The 20,523-nt window shown below is 41.9% G+C and overlaps 1 protein-coding gene across 1 annotated transcript in view; it reads left to right on the top strand.

Annotated features, from left to right (window-relative positions):
• The first annotated feature begins 814 nt into the window (after positions 1-814).
• LOC139632119 (dentin matrix acidic phosphoprotein 1) overlaps positions 815-20,523 on the top strand; it is a 35,730-nt gene continuing 16,021 nt past the window's right edge. Inside the window, exon 1 of the mRNA XM_071496889.1 lies at positions 815-954. The gene's annotated coding sequence lies outside the window, so the exon portion shown is untranslated. The remainder of the gene's footprint in view (positions 955-20,523) is intronic.

Raw genomic sequence — 20,523 nt, 5'->3', positions numbered from 1 at the left:
TGACTCGCTCTCTTCTGTCTGTGACTCTCTGCTCCTTCTGTCTGTGACTCGCTCTCTTCTGTCTGTCTGTGACTCTCTCTCTTCTGTCTGTGACTCTCTCTCTTCTGTCTGTCTGTGACTCTCTCTCTTCTGTCTGTGACTCTCTCTCTTCTGTCTGTGACTCTCTCTCTTCTGTCTGTCTGTGACTCTCTCTCTTCTGTCAGTCTGTGACTCTCTCTCTTCTGTCTGTGACTCTCTCTCTTCTGTCTGTCTGTGACTCTCTCTCTTCTGTCTGTGACTCTCTCTCTTCTGTCTGTCTGTGACTCGCTCTCTTCTGTCTGTCTGTGACTCTCTCTCTTCTGTCTGTCTGTGACTCTCTCTCTTCTGTCAGTCTGTGACTCTCTCTCTTCTGTTTGTGACTCTCTCTCTTCTGTCAGTCTGTGACTCTCTCTCTTCTGTCTCTCAGGATCCTTCTTTCTTTATTGACCCTCCTGAAATCACACCCTCTGTTCTCCCGGGAAGATCATTTCTCTCTCAGCCCCTTAACTGGGGGGTAATTTTAGGGGTGGGGGTGGGGGGGTAGAGAGGGGCGGGGCTGGCGGTGGTCTTCATCGTTGCTAAGGGCAACCATAGGGGAGTGAGCAAGGTAGAAGGCGTCCTGTGTGTGCATGTGCGAGCGCATGAGTGTGTGTGTGTGCTGCGCGTGCGTGTGGGACCCGCGAACGCCCCGCTGCGCGACCCCTCGCGCCAATTCCATCTCACACAATTGGCTGAGAGAGAGAGAGAGAGAGAGACAGAGAGAGAGACGCAGACGCGCAAGGGAGCTGAGAGAGACAGACAGACAGTGAGAGAGAGAGAGAGAGAGAGAGAGAGAGAGGATGGCTGGGAGGATTTAGCTTCGGCAGCACAACAACGAGCTTATTAGCTACCTTTCTCTCCACGCGCTTGGAAACGGATTTACGCGCACGAGAAGAGGTTTGTTTGAATCTTGTATTTATTGATTGATTGATTGATTGATTGACTGTGCTCTCTCTCTCTCCCTGCTGTGTGCAGTCTCTCTGCCTTTCTTCTTCTTTCTTAAATGAACCGTTGATCTGCAGTTGGCGGCTACAGGTCGCGCGATTCCCCTGCTGTTAACGGCCCCGGTGACGTGGGGGGGGGGGGGGGGTGCTGGCTGGGGGTCCTCGTTTTTGTCATGGTTTTGAGGGTGTCCGTTGTGCGCGAGGAGGGGGACAATACACCAGGCTGTTGTTTGGCGACGCCGCGCGCACTGTGCCCCGCCGCTCGTGGCAGAGACGGGATGGAGCGGCCGGGCCCCTCACAGGGTCCGGACCGGGGCTCCGGGTGTCTGAAGGGGGGGGGGGGGGGGGGGGTATGTGTTGAGGAGCAGCACAGAGTCCTGCTGCTCCGGCCGTGGCTCTGCTTCTGCTTCTGTTCGTGTGCATGTGTGCATGTGTGTGTGTGTGTGTGCGTGTGCGTGTGTGTGCGTGTGTGTGTGTCTGGAGAATAATAGCCTATACCAAAAATCTGGAGGCGCATGAAGTTGTTTATGCGCGTCGACCACAACCACAACAACAGAGCGATAAAACCCGGAATATGATACGGGGGGGGCGAAAAGGGGGTGCGAGGGTATCAGCCATTTTCGATGAAGTGCGTGTAAAAACGCACGCACATGGCGACAGACTGAAATCACAGCGTGTGCGTGTGAGAGCTCAGCGTTTACAACTGAACACACCATTTATTATTATTATTATTATTATTATCATTATTATTCTTTCTACAATATCTTGTTCCAGCTATGAGGATGTCACAGGTCTGAAGGGAGGAGTGTGTCAGCCTCTGTCTCCCCCCACAATAGACAAGGGGTCCGCTTGTTGGGAATTTGGCGCTTCGCTTGTTCTGCTCCATGAGGATCTCACTGTGTGCTCCCCTCACTGTTGTTGTTGTTGTTGATGATGATGATGATGATGATGATGTGGACGCCCTCCATGAACCCCCTCAGTCGCTGCTCTTTTATCACCATTGATCATTATGATTATTATCCCTCCCCACGGGCTGATCAGCGGAAGTGATCATGAGTCGGTCTTCGGGGCCCCCAGTGCAGCGTGTGTCCGCCTCGTCTCCCCACGGCGCCGCTCTCCGCCGTCTATTGTTCCCTGGCTGAATCTGACGGTGACAAACACGTTGAAATCGGTCCATGAACACAAACCATCGCCTCACAAGCACGTCCTAATGAAAAGGTGCCAGGATATATTTTTATAATGTTGCAGCAGTGGCTTCAGGTGTGTATTTAATAGGTGTAGTCAGCAGTAAAGTCTAGTGACCTTCTTCATGCTCCGTGTTTTCACTCCTCTTGAATCTCTATAATATTTGAAGGTGGACTTTATCTTTTCCTCCAAATGTCGGCACAGCTCCTGGAATGACAGCAGGGCTACTCTAGGAATGGTTTTGGTTGATGTTTTTTGTCTGGTTTTGGAAGGATGGGGAAAGGTACAGACGAATAAAAACATGTCGCCATATTAGAAGATTTTTTTTGCCCCCCAAAATGGAGGGGGAGGAGGCTCAGATGAGCTCATTAGCAATGCAAATTAGTTTTTTTCTTCAATGGGGGCTCGGGCACCTGCTGTCTCGAGCATGCGCGCGCGGCTGGCTGGCTGACTGGCTCGTTCCCCCTTAGCCTCGTGAGCGCGCCTCAGCCCCCCCCACCCCACCCCCCTCATTAGAATCATGTTCTACTTCCAAGGCGCGCACACGTTATCGGCGCGCTGACAGATTATATATGTGTATGCATATATAAATATATATATATATATATACACACGTGTGTGTGTGTGTGCGTGCATATATATATATATATATATATATATATATATATGCTACAGGGAGGGGAGCTCCAGTGCTCCTCTCTCCTCCTTGAAAACCATCTCTGTTTGCCTCGTGCTCACAAGCAGCAACAGCCTTTAACATGAAAGGAGGAGGAGGAGGAGGAGGAAGAGGAGGAGGAGGAGGGAAGGGGAGGAAAATGAAGCGAGAAGAGGAGGGAAGAGGATTATTTTAAAAGGGAAAAGATAAAGGAAATGTGATTAATTCCAAAGTAAGACAGAAGGAGGAAAGGAGTGAAAGAGAGGGGCAAGGATGGAGGGAAGGGCGGAGGAGACAAATGAAAGAAAAGTGAAGTGTGAGGGATCACTTTAACTCCCATTCAGCATTCATAAGCACTATATAAATATTTCACTCACTATAGTGTAGTTCTAGATGTTGTCATACACCAGTGGGTGTCCACAGGAGGAGTTATCAGTGTAACTAAGTGGGAAACGTCCTTTCGATTCCTTTGTATGTCTTAACATGTGAAGAAATTGACAATAAAGCTACTTTGACTTTGACTTTGAACTAACAAACTGTTACAGCCACATGATGTGTGTTGTAAACCGTTCACTGGCTAAATGTTTATAGCTGCTGCTTCTAAATGGTGCATAGCTGGTTAAAGTAAATTACAAGGAGGCGGGCACAATGGGACAAATTAAAACACATTCTTAACACTGTTCTATTTGCTTGATACTGGAGGAACATGTTTCACTCATTTACATAAGTAAAATTAGCAAAACAGCACAACTAGCTTATTAGCCTGAATTTAGCCTGCAAAAAAATTGCCTTTTAATGTAGTTAGTCAAAGTGGAGCTAGTTTTATTGTCGTAGATTATAACTTAGTCTACCACAAAAAAAATCCTAATCTGTTGAATAACTTGTAAGTCGCTTTGGATAAAAGTGTCTTCCAGCTGAGTACATGTAACTGCAACTATGACTGATAAATGTAGTGCAGTAAAAGTTTGATTTACCGAGAAGTAGAAATATGAAGAAAAAAAAACATAAAATGGAAAAAATAAAGTTAACAACAAGTGTCTTAAAACTGCAAGTAAGTACAGTACTTAAAAGTACTTGGTTAGATTCCATGACGAGTACATTACAGCCTAAGAATTACAACCAGTCCTTCAACCCTCTTTTACGACCAATAGAAGTGTTTCTTGAAAAAGCGGCAGGTGTACTTGTCATGGTTACAATAATAAACAAGCGAACTGTACCTTACTACGTCGTCGTAGTACTGTAACAATTCTGATGACTTAATTTGGGTTAGGATAAGATGATGATTTGGGATTAAAATAAGTACTTCTTCCACATTATAGGATCTTTGTTGTCATGGTTACAATAATAACAACGAACAGTCATGGTTAATACTTCTGGGTCATAATAACCTGCTGCACAGACAACCTATGGACTGGTTTTTTACAGGAGGACAGTCTCTTTGCCTATAAACATGATTTGAAACAGTGATCCACTACAGAAAATTCCCATCTGTAAAACATGGTTACATACAATACAACTTTCACCTGCTCTTCATCAGTGATTGAAATAAGTCTGTTTGGATTTCTCTTATTGCAGTTTTATAACAGTTTGTTTGTAAGAGGTCTCATAGTAGGACCCCAAACAATGAGGAAGTAAAGCTACAGTTATAATATCATGAGGGTTAAAGGGCACAAGAAAGAAGGGGAGGTGGATGAATGAAGGAGAGGATAGGTAGAGGAAGGAAGTAAGGGAAAGATGGAAGACGGAAAGACAGTGAACATAAAATACAAAAGACAAATTAGAGAAAAAGAGAGGAGTATAATGTTAGAACAATGAAAGAGAGATGAGAGGAGGAGAGAGTAAAGACGGACATGACAGGAGAGGGATGATGAGGAGCAGAGGATGGATGATGGATTTAAAGGGAAAGAAAGGAGAGGGAAATGTGGCAGCAAGAGAGGGACAAAGACTGAGAATGGGAGGACGGCAGGACAAATTAAAGGGTAAAAGAGAAATGAGACATGACAAGAGACAAAAAAAGAACAGACAAACAAAGGAAACAGAAGCATAAGGAGGTGTAAGGAAAAGAGAAGAACAGAGGAGACAAGAGAGGACGGTGGACAAGTGACTGAGGAAACAAATGAGGGAACAAAGGAGACGGCGGTGGAGGACAGAGTAGATCAGACAAAGGAGGGAAAAAGGAGACATGAAGGAAAAAGAGGAACTGATATACGCAGGAGTGAAAGAGGACAAGACAACTTTAGGAGAAAAGCAGACATGTAAAGAAGTGACTGTAAAAGATGGAGGTGGATGGACAAACTGAAGAGACAAAGAGGAAGTCAGAATTTAGAGGAGGTGAAGGAGGACAGGAGGAGAATAAATGGTGGCAAATTAGAGGAAAAGGAGGGAAAGGGAGGAGGGTCTGCAGTTTTCCGGACAAACATGGAGATGATTCTGGGTCTGTCAGCCAAGTGAGAGGTGATAGAAGAATAGGAGAGGGTGGAGAAGGGGGGTGTGTCCAGCGTTGGCCACATGCACGCCAGCTTAACCACGAAAACTCAGCCGACCAGCTGGGGGAAGATGGTCGCGTAGACATCGAACATGGCGTCCACGGTGGGAGGACAAGGAGGAACTTGTTCAGTCATGTACTGTACAGTTTCCTCCAGTCCTCTCATCACATGCACATCACAAGGGTCTTTAAATTCTATAAAACACATAAAACAGCGTGGAGAAACAATTCAGCTCATTCCCACGCAGGTTCATCAGTCGTCCACCCAGCACACGTGCACAGGGACGTGTGGCCCTCTTTACCTTCAGCCTGAAGGAGGTGCAATTTACCTGACATATATGATACTTCATATGCAGCTTTTAGACTGACTTCTCACTGTGTTTTTTTTCCAATATGCTGAGAAAATGTGTTAAATAATCTCCAGCAGTGAGCGTGATGTCTGCTGTTGTTCTTTGTCAGATATACAGCATGTCATTGTTTCGTAGCAGGTTGGATTGCATTACCACACAGCGGCAACATAATGCTGACATCAAACACAGACATTATGATGTTGGCTGTGATGGGTCGTGCAGCTCCAGGTGGTTTTTCCAGTTCAGGTTGATTTTGACGCTGTAGGGAAATGGATGGAAACCAGTGTCTAGGCCTGAAAACATCTGGGTGAAGGTCTTACACAGAAAATATCCAAGTTTTATCAGTGTACAGTACAAGAACATGCAACTTTATCAGCTTAAATCTTCGTTATCTTCTGCATCTCTGAAGAGACACTTGAATAGTGATGACATCATTAGTTGACTTTTGTCTGAATTTTGATAATCAGTTGATTGTTATAGTCATCAGTCTGGTTTCAGATTTTGAAACTGAGGATTTGCTGCTTCTCCCTGTTTTATATCTGTTTTGAACTGTTGTCCAAACAAGGGATGAAGATGTTGGTTTGGGCTCTGGGAAGATGTGACAGAAGTTTTCAGCATTTTCTTCTTTTTTTTCATGAAAAAATAATGATCAACAGATTATTTAATATGGAAAATAATAGTTTGCAGCCATATATTCAATTTTTTTTGTTTGCCTCTTAATAATCATTGGCTGGACATTATAGTCCATGTTTTCACCAACATCAACACCTCTTCCAGCTAGCAAAGACAACAGCACTCAGATGCTCAGTTCAGAAGCTGCACAGCAGATAGGAAGAGATTATTTGACCAGGAAATAAAATTTGAAAAAAACCTCTGCTGGAAAGACTTAGAAGATAACATCAAATCGGTATTAAGCTACACAGACAGATAACGTGGCCATGGATAAAATATTTAGCTGGCTTTCCAAATCAGCCTTTTCCCCATTGCTATGTGTGTGTGTCTGTGTGTGTTGCCCCCCCCAAATCCTAACTGGCATGCCTGTTCGCTGTGGAAAACAGGGTCAGGCTGGAGAAAAAAGAGAAAAAGAGAGCGAGCACATGATGGGCAGATAAAGGCCTGCCTGTGTCTGAGGGTGAAGAGAGCGAGGAGGATGAGAGGCAGAGGAGGAGGAGGAGGGCAGTGCGATGAAGGGGCCTCTCTGTTGAAGGAGGGAGTTGCGGCTCTATAGAAGGCTCCCATGGCGGACAGAAACAAGGCATTTAGTCTGTGAGCTGGCCTCTGTAACGCCATAATAGGCTCTTATAATGATGCCACTATGGACAGAGAGGAGAAAAAAGAAAACACAGAATGTCCCTTTAAACTGGCGGCATGTTGTGAGAAATGCCTATAGTGAGATGGAGGTGGATGAGCTGCTGGTTGATTGGTAAGAACAAGAGAAGGGCTGATCTGGGTGAGAGTTTAGGGACTAACAGGATTCTGTGTGAACCTGAACCACTGACACATGCTTGAAAGTTTTTACTGTCATCCTGATGTAGTAAAATACAACATAGTGTATGAGTTGAAATATGTTAAAGGTGCCATATTTTACACTGTTCCAGTGTTTTATTTGAAGTGTTGATATCCATAACAAGATATATTTGTGGTTTTGAGAACCAAAAACCATCTCAGTGTAGTTTTACATCTCCTCTCTCAGGCTTCTCTCTGGAGCTCTAGTAACAACAGGTCGGAGAGACTCTCAGCCTCTCTTCTGAGTCACTGACTGTTTGCTGAGTGATCCAATAAAAATATAATAGATTTCAGGTAAACACTCAAAGACACCAAATCCTGTAAGGTTTGATGGTAGGTCCAGGTGGGCGGAGCTTGGGGCATCACAAAGTTCCGGAAGTCCTGACGGCTGGTTTTAAGGCTCAGTGTCTGAATACAGGCTGTGTGCATCACTCTGTGGACTGAGGCTTTGATACTTTCACAGTATTAATATAGAACCTAGACCTGCTTGGACATCTACCTTTAGACTGGATGGGACCTTTAAATATAAAATCTTTTTTCCTCTCCACTGTCACCAAGTGCTGCTCATTGAGCAAACTGTTGGGTTTCTCTCTATAATATTGTGAGGTCTTGACCTTAACCTGTTAAGTGCCTTGAGATACTGTATGTTGTGATTTGTTGCTGTGCAAATAAAATTTGGGTTGAACTGAGTAGTTTGGGAGAAAATTTAATTAAAAATTTATTTAAATTGGGGTCTTGAGTTTCAATAAAGGATTAATTTTGTAACTGGAATGTTGGAGGACAGACAGGTTAAAGGCCTAAAATTGACATTTGTTGGGTTTAAGACTGTGGAAACCAAGGGTGGATGTTCAGGTAAACTGAGCCATTACAGACAGAAAGAAGGTGCACATTGGGAATTAGGGTGGATTTTTGGAAACAGAGAATGGTGGAGGTTCAGTCAGCTCAAAGATCTGGTCAGTGATGCATCTCCTCTGCTCGTCGCCCACAGTCTCATACATCCAGCCAATCCCTGCAGCTTCAGTTCCACAGAAATGAGCTTGAATTGTGACAAAGAATTGCAAAACATCTGGAAGCTTTAACAATTAAGATGAATGGTTGAGAGGAGATGACAGTTTGAGTGTTGGAACTATGGATCTCCAATTTATACTCCAACTAAAGATGTTTCCTGACACTTATGCAACTATCACTCTGCAATTATGTCACTATACAAACCCATTTTGAGAGGACAATCCACTGTTTCCCTCCTGGCCACATCATTACAGACCTAGCTGGCATATTGAGGTAGCCCATTACCCTGTAGTTTAAATCCAGTCAGATATTTGCACAAATTGCCACTAGAATGAATCAGTTCTGGTATCTATTTATGAATATCTTGTGCTTTGAGTTGATTTTAACAAATTCTACAATGAAAATTGGGTCAGTTGTGTTGTATGTGGACGTAATGTAGTATGTAGACAAAAAGCTGAAATACGCCACTAATCTAATTTAGCAGATTTTTTTTCTTCAAACAGTGAAACCCCTCCTGCATCTGTAAATTCATATCACAGATGTCCCAGATCTCATATCCCATATGTTTTTTTCTGAATCAACTTGTAAGATAACTTAATCAGGCAGTTAGATGATAAATAGCATATTCTCATCTGACCTGACCTCATTGTTTTTGGATGTTTACCAAATAAAACCACTGAACGTTCGTAAAAAACTGAAAAAATGCAAAGAATTGCTGCTCTTTTATGTGATTATAATTTTGGCTGTTGTTGTTAATCAGGAAATTTATGGTCATTAATATATGTCAAAGTTTAATTGAAACAATCATCAACAGCTGTATCAATAATGAAAATAGTCATTAGCTTGGTAACAGTCATAAAATCAAACCAAACAGTTTTGTGCTTTGAGCTTTTGCTTCTTCCTTCACATTCAGATGTGTCCCCCCAGTGTCCTGAAGGAATCAATACAAAGCTACTATCAGCCCACAGCTAGAAGATGAACGCGTTTAGAGGTTGAAGGACGAGGATGGTTGTCCTGCCCAGCTGGAGCGCTGATGTAAAGACAGTGTCTGTAGGTGTGTGGGCTCAGCTGGCCTGTACTCTGTTATCTGTCAGGTCTGGGAGCAGTACTGACAGCCAACATAGATTCTTCTATAACAGCCATCAAGTGCTTAACATTTTTATTCTTATCACGCCCATCAAAGAGAGACAGTGTACTGAAGCACTCTGCATCTACTTGAGGAAAAAATAATATTTCATTTTCTAGCCAATAGTGAGTTTGTTCCTGGAGGAAGAAGACTGTGTGAGACTCAGAGGTCCTTGCTTTCATCATCTGTGTTGTGCTTCAGCTTTCTATTAAAAACCGACAAGAGGGGGCGACCCAATAGCCGAGTGGTTAGGACGCGTACCACACGAGCACAGACGCTCTCAGCAGGCAAGTTGCCAGTTTGACTCCTGACTGGCCCGACTCTTTCCTGCATATCATTCCCTCTCTCTCTCCCCCTTTCCTGTCACTCTCTACTGTCCTATCAAAAAAAAGGCGAAATGCCCCAAAAATATCTTTAAAAAACTGACAAAAGCGTACAACTGAAAAAAAGCTCTCCATATTCTGATTTCATCGTATTCAGCTTATACAAGATCCCATGACAGCTAGATCCTGCTCTGCCTGAACACTATGACCTCTGATACTTGTTGCAGTTGACTGACAAACTAATAAATCCGCTTTCTATTACTGTAACACCCATTTGAGTTCATTTTTAATAGAGAGAATAGGTGGTTAAAGTATAATTCGTCCTGTTAAACAGCAGACAGTTCAAAGTTGCAGAAGCACACAGTGGGCATAGAAATTTATTTTGAATCCAGGTTTTGCTGGTTTTTCATGGCTGAGGGTCTCACAATCAGTCCAACAGCTTTGACCTCACAGAAGTCAGATTTCTCTGAAACTAAAGCAAAACCAAGGTCATAACAAGACACTGTGATTACAATACTACAATGATTTGAACATCTGATGTATGATCTGGCCACACAGGCGTTGGCATTGAGTTCTTGATCTTTGATCAAACAGTGGGTCTGATTGGTTAAAAGACCCCAACTGGCTTCCTGTGGCTGTGATGGCTGTGGCCACAGACTGAAACATGGCTTTCCCATGGGCGACCACACACTTTTTAATGCACAGTATAGGAGCAACACCAGTTGTGGTGGGTTTATGTGGTAACAAGTATTTTTTTTTTTTGCACGTGCACAAAGCTGATGTGGTGTATTTTTAGCATGTTTTTCCTTCACGTTTTTGGCTTTGGAAACTCTGTTGCCATTATATCTACAGTGATCATTGTTGCTGCTACTGAGTGAGTGAATGCACGTGCAGGATACTCTCCAATATGCATGCAGACACAAACAGTGGATGTGCACTTGAGCCTATTTTTCTACAGTGGGTTTCTGCATAGGCAGATGTGTTCACAGATGTATGGTTCATGTACATCACAGAGATTGTCTGTGGACGTGGGAAAGGTAACTTAAATGAATGATTTTTGGGAGTAATACGTTTTGAGCAGGTTTGCCTGTTTCTTAGTTTAGCAGTTTACTACAGTCACATTAAGTCTGACAACTAAAGCAGCAGAAACCTTATTTCTATATATTCAGACTACAGCAAGGACCCAGTCATATTTGATTTGATCAGATTTCTTCATGCTGTGAAGATGCGTGGCTGATGCTCTCAGCTGCTCTCTGTGTGTTTACCACATATCTTCTTCACATGTAAACCTATGTGAGAGCTTTGCGTGCAGCCTCTCCTGAGCCCTCTGATGGATTTAACAGGCTTAAATCAAGTGTCATGTAATTTGAAACATTATTGCTCCCTGCAGGGAAATCCTCTTTCCACTTGACCATTTGCTCTCAGAGGTCAAGGGTCAGAGGTGAAGGTCAGCTGCAGAGCAGTACTCCAACCTGCAGGTTTCAGGTTTTGCTCAAGGACACATCAGCATGGAGGGTGGTGGAGGTGTTTATTGAAGTCCTGCAGCAGTAGCAGCAAGTTAAAGATTTAAACAAAAGGGCCATTAAAATACACAACTCACTTTTAGATCAGTGGTTTCCAAACCTTTTTCAAACAGCGGCAGTCTTTCACAGTGATTTTATTTTTCAGTGTGGGACAGTTATCTTCTATCCATGAAGAGCTACACGTAGCTAAGTAGCTTTTGACTTGTTACTTTGACTAGTTCTTGTCACCACTTCTTGGTCTTTGAGCTTTAATTACACTTACAAATCTTTACACACTGATTGCTGACAGTCACTGTTTCTGACTGCTGTGAATCTGGAAACAACAATTAGCAATTTCATGTGTGGCATAATTGCATATTAGAAACATATGTGGATTAATATGGTGATTTTGAGAGTTGTTCAGTTTTGTTATGTTTATAAATGTATTTATAACAGGACTAAGTGTCTAAAGTCATGCTAGTGGCTCTGTGAGGCTGTAGTCAGGCACAGTGGAGCTACATGCTAATGTCAGCATGCTAACATGTTGATGTTTAGCTGGTATAATGTATACTAGGTTCACCAGCTTTGTTTAGTCTATTAGCATGCTAACTTTTGCTAATTAGCACAAAGCACAAGATTGAGCTGGGGCTGATGGGAGTGTCAGTAGTTTCGCAGGTACCCATTTTTTAAAAGATAAAAATTGTAATTTTGACACGATGATGGTACAAAATGAAAAACCAGAGGATCATCACAATCAGGAGGATTTGCCCTGTGGGATCCATGAATGTCTGTGCAAATGTTGTGTCAATTCTGTGAGCAGATGTCAGACATTTCACTGATTAAGTGACAAAATTTGATCTGCTGGTGACAGAATGTATCTTCTAAAGGCCTGATATATCTGTACCAATTTCCACGGCAATATGCCTGTTGACTGACCAACCATTAAAATGGAGGTGAAATTTAATCATGAGACAGACTGTTTTCATTTATAGGTCAAACTGTTTGACACAGTAACTTGTAGGGCCAAAAGACGGACTCAGTGGGCCTCTAAAGAAGCTCAAAGTTAAAATCTGTTAATTGGTTTTTGTCTTGTTTTGGGTTTTTTTCAAGGTGATCTCTGTTGTACGCTTGTATTGTACCACAGAAATTCTTCTTCCTTTCAAAAATGCAAAGCTTCATCTTTCTGTCTTCCCCTGAATAATCAGGAGCAAACACTCTGTTGTGAACCAGCACACAGAAATCTTGCCCACCATTTTTTTTGTTGAAGGAACTGAGTTGAAAATAAATGGACCCTAACAGCGTTGCACATGAAAGCTTTTCCAGAGCACCCCCTCCCGCCCCTGCCCCTGATGCAAAACTACGACAGCAGGGATAATTAGAGAATTGTATTTTGAAAATATAGGTCTGCATGGTAATGAGGGCACAACCGTGAATAAAAAACCTTCAATTCAGCTCAAACTGTTCAAGAGCTGCAAAGAGGACAAGTGGCTTTGAGGCAGATATTGAGAAAAGAATTTACTACTGTCTGTGGATTAAAAACTGATCACACACACACACACATACACACACACTGTTAAGTCTCCATGAGGAACAGCAACTTGTAACACTACTAAAAGAAGATCACAGAGAACGTCTGACTCTGATTCACTGGGTATTGAGCCATTTTTACTGTACATGTTTAGGGTTGCAACAAACAGTTCTTTACAATATAATTCACCAATTCGCCATCTAGTTTATAAAATGTCACAAAAAAGTTTGTTTTGTTCATTTAAAGTGGCAATCTCAAAGATTTTCATTCAAATAAATGTCTGTTAAGTAACTATCCATCACTGCAGGACATAACACAAAGGCGATGATAAAAGTGATGAAAGTATTACAATATTTAGATATTTGCAGTATTATGACCTGGGTGTCAAGACATTCCTAGAAGAAAAAGCTGTATTCAGTTGCTGCTCATGCAAACCCAACATTTCCTGCTGCAGCTACACATTTAAATCATTTAACTGGTGAAACACAAGTTGACCTTTATTATGTAGAAGTCACAGGAAATGGAATGTGTCAGTACACTTAGCATTTACTGCTATCGTTGGTCAAAAATGTCTCTACAAAACAAGACAAGAGTCATTTTCTTCATTAAAGTGACAACCACAGGTGTCACCAAATCAACCAGGACTGAAGTCTTTCAGATTGACACTTTTTGAGCCATTATGCTCAATTCCAGCTCCATATTTTTCTTCAGGGACTCCATAAGAGTAGCTTTGAATGACTCACAGTACAATCAGAGTCTTTATTTATCTCAAAAACAAAAAACACTAGCTTTGTTTGAGGGTGTGCCAAACTTGCCCTCAGGCTGGCATGGAGCACGTATTCTTGTAGCCAACTTTAGCATCAGCCACGTTCCCTCAACTAAAAGCCACTTGGATTTTTTCATTAGCTTTTGGATTATTGCAGAAAACAAACTGCAACAATCATCAGTTTATGATACGGACACCTTTTGTTCAGCAGGATAATCCTCATAAATGAAGACTAAATACAAAAAGCTAACATTAGGCTATAAACAAGCTACATTATGGTCACAAAACCTCAATGTCACCACCACTAAATTTCCAATTTATAGTCTGATTTAACTCTGATATCTTCTACAAAAGCCTTTCCTCTTAAAAGTCTCATTTGGCCAGTTGTGAGCAACCATAAAACTAATGTGTAAAAGTTCGACTGGAGTATTTACTGATGTATTTAATGTCGTAGAATGAAAAATGAAAATGCCTTGAGCTTGTGTTAACCAGAGACCTTATTTCAGCCATCTAACCAAAAACCCACTCGTTCCTGTAGCACTCCTGCCAGGAATACAAACGAGACGTCTCAGAAACAGTGTTTTCTGTGGGAGAGAACAACTTTCTTCTCCGTGGTCTTTGGAGCTTTATAACTTAACAGACCTTTTTTGATACTTTCAAAGTATTAATATAGATCGTAGACCTGCTTTTTTTGGGGGGGGGGGGGACTGTTGGGTTTCTCTCTATAATAAAGTGCCTGTAAAGTGCCTTGAGATAATGAATATTATGATTTGGAGCTAAACAGATAAAATTGAAATTGATCGACTTGTCAATGAATCACGTAACTGTAGCAGTTCGACACTTAAATTTTGAACATATATATTGATTTACACACCAGCATTTATTTTCTATTGCAGAGTTAATGCTCTCAAACGAAGTCACTGCTTTTTTTTTCTGAAACAGCCCCTGAAACTGACACCCAGTTGTGTAAAGGCTTAAATTATGCTTTCTGCATCTGTGTGGCCATGGCAGCATCATCATATACATGTGTATCGAGTCAAAATAAACTATAGTGTGTGTGTGTTCATGGTGATGAAGGAACATGTCGCCTGGTGTAACAGTGTGGCTCAGTGATGTGTTTTAAGCTCAGAGGGAAGAAGAGACATCAGGCTGTGATTCACACACAGGATACATTCAAATTTGGTTTTAATTATTTCATGGGAATTATTGACATTAAGATCACCAGGCTTGTTCCTTAAATCACTGAATATGATATGTAAACATAAAGGGAAGTGGTGGACGTGGAGTGTGACTCTCAGATCCACTACAGACTGAGAGGCTGAGTGATGTGTTGGCCTGTGGGCTGAATCCAGTTTAAATTGGCTGCTCTCCTAGCTCTGGATTAGACCTGGGTTTAATACCTTTACACTAAAAGGCCTGTCCGTTCCCTCCGAGGGCAATCTGCTGTAGGAATGCACCAGGCTTTAATCCACAGCAACAACAACAACACCAGTTTATCTGGCTGAAGCTCACCAAGGCAGATCACACCACGCAAGGCTTGCACATCCTCTCTCCATGTCAACACTTCACAGTCCAGTTTGGGCGTCTCACATCTGATGAAATCAGTGTAAACATTGTTTTTTTTTCTTTTTAATGTGTGGTAAAAATGAGAGGAGCGCAAACAAACAGCCTTCTTTGTCTGGGTTGAAGGCGAAGCAGTTCTGTGACGGAGACTGGTGCCAAAAAGATAAGTTGATTGAGAGATCGACAACTTTTTTGATAACTGAAGAAAACTGTCAAACATTCTGCAGCTTATTGAGTATGAAAATGTGCTGCTTTTCTCTGATTAATATAATTGTAAACTGAATATCTTTGGGTTTTGTTGGTCAGACAAAAAAGATAAAAAAGATATCACCTTGACATCTGAGCAGTTTTAATGGAGGTGTGCTTTTATTATTTCCTGATAATTGATGGGACTGCAAGCTACAATCAGGTTCTTAATCCATTAGTTGTTTCATTCAAATTGTCTGGAAATACAGAAAAATCCCTCTCAAAACCCTCAAATGTCCAAAACCCCAAAGAAATTCAGCTATTGAACTATTTAATTAATTAACAAAACAATTCAATGCTAATATAAGAGACCGAAAGATATATGAAAAAATAAGCATCAGATTATTAGATAAGGAAACTAATAGTTAGTCACAGCTCTTAAAGAGACTGAGGATGCAGTCTTCAGAGTTTCTTATCATCAAATCAAAACTCACCAGCTTCAGATTTCAACTTCACCTCCAGAACAGTGAGTTTGTAATGAACCTCTTTCCCCACCAAAAACTGCCTCACCAGTTTTACACAGGTGTTTTCTCTGTAAACTCATCTTCTGTGTCCACTGAGAAACCATTTCCTGGATCAATCAGATGCTGCTGCTTTGTGCGGAGCAGCCAGTCAGACGAGCCTCTTTGATACAGCACATTAGTTTTGCTTCGATCTGATTGGCCTACAGTCAGACTTTGAATGGTAGCCAGCAGGGATAAATTCTACAGTACCGAGAAGCAGGGATGTAATTAGTCTTTATCGGGTGATCAAGGCAGTCAAAGAATCAGGTTTAGATACATCTAACAAACCTCATTAGTCGACTGGATGCTTCACATCTGCCCCAGTGAAGGAAGTTTGGATTGACTGTGTGGTACTTTGCTGTCCTGTCAGAAATCATGATAATGTCACCTGTTGGACAACCTGCAGGTCAGGCCACCAGAAAAGCCTCCATCCTTTCTTATATCTTCGAGTTATTATCATTTCTAATAACTCTTAGAGTTTTCAGAGCTTCAAACTATTTGTTGGAAACATGTCCCTCATTTGTTTGTTGTGAACAGTTGGAGGTAAAAGCAGCTTCAGAGGAGATGTTGATGCTGTAAGATGGAGAGACAACATTGCAGAACGTATTTCAGCGGATATCATTACACAGACAGCTGCTGTGTGTGTGTGTGTGTGTGTGTGTGTGTGTCACCATTGGATGGGAGATTCAGTTCTCCAAATGAAACTGCAGCAGGTGGAGAATCTCAACTGATGTGAACTACGTCAGCAGGAGCTGTTGGAGGCTCAGTTTGTCCGTCTAAGAGGAGGATTTCTCTCTCTCTGATGTTTTGCAGACACTTTGGTCTTGAGCCAGAGAACAATTGATTAGATTTTGATAGTGATTTGGATCTGGGATTTTGTTGTGCGGCTATAAAAGTAAAGGAGGCTTTGGTTTCAATTTCTTCAGGAATGCTTACAGCATCAACAGACTCTTTTTATCCGAAGCAGAAGAAATATGACTGAAGTGTGCGGATGTAACAGTAAGCTGGATTTTTGTCAGTTTGTCTCCTCATTGTCAAATGTGATATCTCTGCTGATCTTAAGTCAGATTGCAGTCCTCAGCCACTGGAGCTAAACTGAAACGACCAAATGTGTCATGACCACTGTGCCAGAGTCAGGACGGTCTGTCTTATTCCTCCAGTATGACCAAAGTGGAGCAATCAGATCTGAATTAAATCAAGCCACAGCAACTGATTTCCTCACTACAATAGTACTGCTGCATTAAAACATCATCATGTTGCAGCTAAAAGCATGTGATTATATATTATATATTCACAATAATAGCCACAGAAAGGTTAAGCTAAGAAATTTAGCAATATGAAAAAAATCCACTGGCCTTATAAAATTGTGAAAGTCACAGGTCTGCTGAATCCAAATTTTAATACCTCTTCAAGTCTTAAATTTGGTCTTTGTAGAACAAACTTCATGTTGTTGGATTGCCAAAAAATATACGCACAACCAGACATTTTCATTCTGAAAGTGGCAATAGAATAGAGCCTGCTGACACCAGCTGCTGTAGGTCAGAGAAACTGGTGATACAGGTTATAAAAATCCATGTCAGATAACAACATGTCTAAAAAGCCAACTTACTACTGCTCATGTGTTTTCTGGCTTCATGTGTATTTCTGTATCAAAAAGAATCAACAAAACTGTAGCTGACAGAACAGCCCATTTGTTCAGTTTACAGGTTTACTGATCTAGTGGTGATGTGGTGAATGTAACAGTGTGCTTCAAGCAGACTAGTTTGTACAACCATGTCTGAAGTGTTAACCAACACCTGAAGGTGAAGTGTAAAGCCTGCAGTCATGGCCTCCCCCAGGCTGTGTCCCACCGCCTACACGATCTCTCTGCAAGGAATCTGTCATTTGTGTGTCTTTGTAGTCTGCATACGTTTGGACAGTCTCTCCTTGAAGTCATTCAAGTTTTCACATTCAGTTGCAGGGTGAAAACTGAGAGTTTGAGATTGATTTCACACCCTGGTGGGTTGGTTATTGCAGAATGTTCCATAAACTGACTGTGAAGCCGTTGTCCTAAAGGGACGTTCAGATGCTGTTAAAGCATCGAATGACACGTCAGCTCTTGAAACACCCTCATCTTTCCAACAACTGAATCAACATAACTGTGTGTAACAAATGTTTAAACTTTCCTAAAACGGACAGTTACAACATGTTTGCATTTAAACCTGAGCATGCTGAACCCTAAACCAGTCCTCAACCAGTCCTCAACAGAACCTCAACCAGTCCTCAACAGGTCCTCAACGGGTCCTCAACGGGTCCTCAACAGGTCCTCAACCAGTCCTCCAACCTGAACAACAAACAACCCTCTAATATGACCCATACCAGTGTCTCCTGAAATAACACATAGAAAAACAACATAAACTGCTACTGTCACATGGGAATCGAACACCGCTCTCCTGTGTCATATTCATCCATCCATCCCAACCTCCTCCTGACGTGGACTTTGTCGCTCTATAAACTACGTCACCGCACTTTTCCCTTTGCTCCTGTCACCATTACTACAACCACTAGATGTCGCCTAGCAACAAAACCTAACTAGGGGTCATAATAACCTGCTGTCAGACGACCTGTGGGTTGGTTTTTAACAGGAGGACAGGCTCTGAACCCTTCAGAACCACCCTGGGCCCTGATACACCAGGCTGACTTCTTTATGCTGATATGTATAAGACTTTACCAAACATTTTAATTGAATTTCAACGCATTTTGTGTTTAAAAATGATTTTGTCACATCAATTTTCTGCACAACACATTTAGCTTCCTCCAGTGTGTCTCAATTAGAGTCGGATTCTGTCACATTCAGTGCGTCTTGCTAATTAAAGCGTTGTGGTCCTGGGAAGCACACTTCGCTCAGATCGTCTCTCTGGTGTAATCTCTCATCTGGTCACAGGATCGCTGTCTGGCTGCTGTGAAACACCTGATTAAAAGCTGCTCCATTTACAAACCTTACAAATGAATGTGACTTGCTCCGCTCCATGTAGCCTCCGTCCGTGAGGTCACAGGTTCAATTCCCACAGCAGCGACTGTGTCCAGCCTCCGTGTCCTGGAGTGAGGCGGCAGCTCTTTATCACCATAACTCCATCAGCTTCGTGACTGAAATGTTAAAGTGTGAACGCTCTGACCGGACTGGAGCAGTTTTCCTCCAGGCCTGGTTTCATTTAACATGACTGATGTTTTTTATTACAAAATGCTGCAGACGCTTGGTGTTCATGACTCCATATTTCAAAAGTATAACTCCATACATCACCTGAAATGTCACCTTCAGTGGTATTTCCATACATTCAGGCTCTTTCTGTGTCATTACCACTACAGCATATAAACCCTTTCTTAAAAACAAAGGCTTCAAAAGGCTCAAATCATCCAGTGCCCTTTTCAGATATAGTTTTAAATGATTTATAAGTCAGCTTCAAGTATATTATTGTGATTCTTTCTTTCACTTTCTTTCCTGTCAAATCAGTGTTTTTCTGTGCTCACACTTAAATCAAATTAAATTAAATGAAAGCATGAGGATGACCTTGGTAGTAAAACACTTCACCAGGATCAATTTTTGGCCCAGTAATATAGAAGTTGTACAGCAATGTAAGAACCTGAAAAAAATGTGATCTGGTCTTTTGTATTTTTCTGTCACCAAGTTTTAAAATTTGCAAATGCCAAACTGAATAAACATCATTTTAGAAAGCAGGAAGTTTGGCCGCTGTGTGTGCAGTCACCGTGGAGGCGCTGTGCGTCACCATCGCGCTGACAAACTGGGTGATTGACAGTTTGATGCAGCTGTTTTTTTGTTTTTTTCCTGGAAATGCGGTTTGTGGGTTCTGTTAGAGTTTGAAACACTGGCAGCTATTCAGTTTGATCCAAAACTTAATTAAGAGTTAGTTGGTTTGCAGTAAAAGAAAAAAAAAGTATTGGGACAGCATCAGTAGCTGAGACCCGGGGGAAAAAGTAGGAACTACAGAAAAGCCTCTTCTTCTTGCAGGGAGAGAGAGAATGATTGCAGTATATAACAGGTACACTTTCTTTTGCACTCTCATCTTTAATAGCCCAGCATCAGATTTTATTAAGAAGTGATTCATGCAAAAAAGAGCGTTGGAAATCTACAGCCTACTTGCCTGGCTGGTATTGCTGAGAAAACAAAACGCTTTGTAAATCATCCAAAGTCAGACATTTTTGAGTTCAGTGTCCTCTTACCACTCTCTGGTTTTAATAATCCACACAGTCCCTGATACAGATTGTGTTCACACGATATCATGTGATATATTTGACCGTTCTTGTCCAGGAGAGGAGGAAGGGAGCAGTAAAGCAAATGGAGGCCACTAATTACAACTTCAAATGTAGACATTCTTAAATTGAGGAAAGAAATTAGGAAACTGAAGGATATGCAAACAAAATATCAAGAGCATAAATTAGAAATCTGAGGAATGATTGGAGTCAAAATCAGTCAGTGAGCCATTAAATGAGAAACTGAGACAAATAACTTATCAGCAGAAATGATGGAATGTTGTAACTTCCCCCTGATTTCTACCATAGCAGCGTAAAACCTGGTCTGTCTACTAAGATCTTAAGGCAAAATGTTTCTAACCCTTCAAACAGCCCAAACTCTATCACCTTCCCACAGCGAGAACACAATGCTGCACCTCCCAGTCTCCATACTCAGCCCCGAAAAACTCAATCTGCACCACAAAGGGTTAAAGTGAGGAGCCTGAGCTGTGCGTTTGTGTGTGAATGCAGTGGCTGAGGATTTTGAGT

The sequence above is a fragment of the Trachinotus anak genome, unplaced genomic scaffold, assembly GCF_046630095.1.
Source record: "Trachinotus anak isolate AG129_WGS33_773 ecotype Australia unplaced genomic scaffold, CSIRO_AGI_Tana_v1 ptg000014l, whole genome shotgun sequence".
NCBI lineage: Eukaryota > Metazoa > Chordata > Actinopteri > Carangiformes > Carangidae > Trachinotus > Trachinotus anak.
The sequence above is the reverse complement of the archived record's forward strand: the minus strand, read 5'-3'. Positions and strand labels throughout refer to the sequence as shown.